Below are 3,308 nucleotides of genomic sequence, written 5' to 3'. Positions count from 1 at the left end.
TGTGCATTCTCTGCATTTTCTTATTGTAGTTGATCGATCATCTGTTCCGCCTCCTAAATGACCTCTATGGTCGTTTCAAGCAATGCATCAAACATACCCAATGAAGATGACGAAGACGACATTTTGAGAAAATATATATGAGTTGTAAATTGATTTTGGTAAGTAAAAATGTTTATGAGTTGTAGTATTTATAGGAGGTTTAAAAAAAATTAAACGGAAGTAGCCGTTGCCAACTACCCCATTGGTCCACTCAACATAGTCAAGCTCGACATTTACTCATCGAGATACCGAGCTGAGCTCAGCAAACCGAAAGGTCGTCCAATATGCGTCGAACTCGTCGAGCCCATACCAGCCTAAGACTGAACGGAGTTGATGTGTTAAGGCCGATCGTTAAGTTCGTTAAAACAAGGAGAACACCGCCCCCTAGCGCTCGCTAGGGGGCTCACTAAGCTCTAGTCATTAAAGCTTTGGCGAGATAAGAGAGAAAGGAAATGGAGGAGGTGATTCGTCCAAACGTTTTGTTTCTTCCTCAATAGCTTGAACTCTTTCTTTAACCTCTAGTTTTTTCTTCTCTATTTCTTCCTCTTTCGACTTAAAAGTTGAGAGAGCAGATTTAGACATCTCTTCATCTTCTTTTGACATTAGCCCACTGAAACTCAAAAATACCCCCTTTTTTAATCTTTCGATTTCTTGTTTCGAAATTAACCCACTGAAACTCGCTCTTCTTCTTCAACCAGAAAAAGAAAAAAACCCTCCTTCTTCCTCTGATTCCTCTCTTAATTTCTCTATCGTTGCTACCTGAAACCCAACTACACTCACTACTGTGTGTGAGAGAGACAACGATAATTCACACAGGAACTTGGATAGAGAAAGGGGATTGGAGTTCAGATTGATGATGTAGCGGTGGAGACGGAGGAGATCAAAGAGGTAATTAGAACTTTATGCTTCTTTTTTACTAAGATCATTCAATTGTTGAGTCATGGCGATAAGAGTTCAGATTTGCTTTTTCATAGGTTCAAAGAGGTAATTAGAACTTTATGCTTCTTATTCTGAACCACAAGTAATCATGAGCTCTTGTTCTTTTCTTTATAAATAAATTTCAAATCCAAAATTGGTGATGTTTTAATTTCAGCTAAGAAAATGATTATATTGCTATTTGTGAATCTAGTAATTAGATTTTCTCTTATCATCAAATAATTCTGATCAATTTTAAAGCATCAGGATTTTCTAATGAGATTCAAAACCATTTGCTTCATGAGATCAATTGTAATCACTCTTCCATTCAGAGGTTTCATGTTGGATTCTTACTGTAGAAAGGTAGACAACTATTATTAGGTTTATATATGTCCAAGTACTTCTAAATCAAGATATGAGTTTCTTCAATGGCAACATTGTGAGTCAAGTATTAAGTGATGTATTGCTTGTCTATTATTAACTGGGTACTTTACTGTCATAGATTTGTTTTATGAAGATAATGTGGTTTTGTGAATAATTGGATTGTTTGAGGTTCCTTTGTTATAGTTGGACATTTTTACCCTTATGTTATAGTTGGACAATTTTAACATTTTTGTTATGGTTCATTTGATTAGTATGGAATAGAATGTAATTTAATTGATTGTAACATCAAGATTAGAATAGGAATGGAATGGAATGGAATCAATAATAGAACAGGAATAACAGCTGCACAGGGACAAAAAAGAAAAATGTTGGACATGAATAGGAATGAAATCAAGTAGAGATTGGAATGGAATCAGTATTAGAATAGAAAACTGAGTATAATTACATGTTTTTTTTGTCTCAAAACATATGACATTTTTGCCCAATACATGACACTTTTGCCCCAATCAAACAAACAGAACCAAATTAAACAAACACAAGAAAGATAGCCAAAAGGTAATTACTTTATGTGATATTAAATAAATCAAAAAAATGTTTGTGTAGTATTAAAAAATGTTTGTTTATTAAAATTAAAGTAATTAAATTAAATTAGAAAAAAGAAAAAAAAAATGGAATGCTTGGAGTGTTACCACTCCCTACCAAATGTTAAGATTAGGTTAGGGGTGAGCATTTGGACCGGTGGACCGGACCGATTTTTTGGACCCCCGAGACGTTACTCGGTTTTAGGAATCCATCAAAATCGGTCCGGTTCGGTTTTTACTGGGTTTAGAACTGGTTGGACCCGATTTAAAAAAAATTTGCAATCTGTAAATTTTTTTAAACAACCATAACTCATTCGTTTGAAGTCGGATTGACACACGGTTTTTTTTCCAACATTTAATTTACAGTTTGTAGATGAATTTAGACTATAATTTTGTTGATTTTGGTATTATATTCAATAAGTTACAATCTTTCAAAGCTGAGCTATCAAAGCTGAAAATTTTCAACTTTTCAACAACATTTTTAAAATTTTGTAATCTGTGAAAATTTTAAAACAACCATAACTGATTCGTTTTAAGTCGGATTGACACACGGTTTTCCAACGTTTTAATTTAGAGTTTGTAGATGAATTTAGACTATAATTTTGTTGATTTTGTATTATATTCAATGAGTTACCGTCTTTCAAAGTTTAGCTATCAAAGCTGAAAATTTTCAACTTTTCAACAACATTTTTAAAATTTTGTAATCTGTGAAAATTTTAAAACAACCATAACTGATTCGTTTTTAGTCGGATTGACACACGGTTTTTTCCAACGTTTAATTTATAGTTTGTAGATGAATTTAGACTATAATTTTGTTGATTTGATATTATATTCAATGAGTTACAGTCTTTCAAAGTTGAGTTATCAAAGCTGAAAAATTTCAGCTTTTCAGCAATATTTTTAAAATTTTGTAATCTGTGAATTTTTTTTAAACAACTATAACTCATTCGTTTGAAGTCGGATTGATCTGTGGTTTTTTCCAACATTTAGTTTACAGTTTGTAGATAAATTTAGACTATAATTTTGTTGATTTTGGTATTATATTCAGTGAGTTACAATCCTTCAAAGTTGAGCTATCAAAGCTGAAAAATTTCAACTTTTCAATTATTATTTTAGACTATAATTCTTAATTTTATGTATATTTGAAAGATAAATCATATGAAAGGGATCTTGGTAAAATTGATTAAGATGTTAGTTGCTTTTATTTGAAAAATTAATTTTGCAAGTTATAATATTATAACATCAAGGTAGATTAGTTATGCATGAAACAGAAACATAATCATTTTTATAAGTTGTATCGTATCAAACTCAATAACATATTCGTTTTAACGAGTTCTATCGAATCCAAAAACTTATTTTAACTACTTGTACTCTATGTAACTAAAATTG

The sequence above is a fragment of the Lactuca serriola genome, chromosome 4, assembly GCF_051521515.1.
Source record: "Lactuca serriola cultivar US96UC23 chromosome 4, Lser_US96UC23_V15, whole genome shotgun sequence".
NCBI classification, from domain to species: domain Eukaryota; kingdom Viridiplantae; phylum Streptophyta; class Magnoliopsida; order Asterales; family Asteraceae; genus Lactuca; species Lactuca serriola.
The sequence above is the reverse complement of the archived record's forward strand: the minus strand, read 5'-3'. Positions refer to the sequence as shown.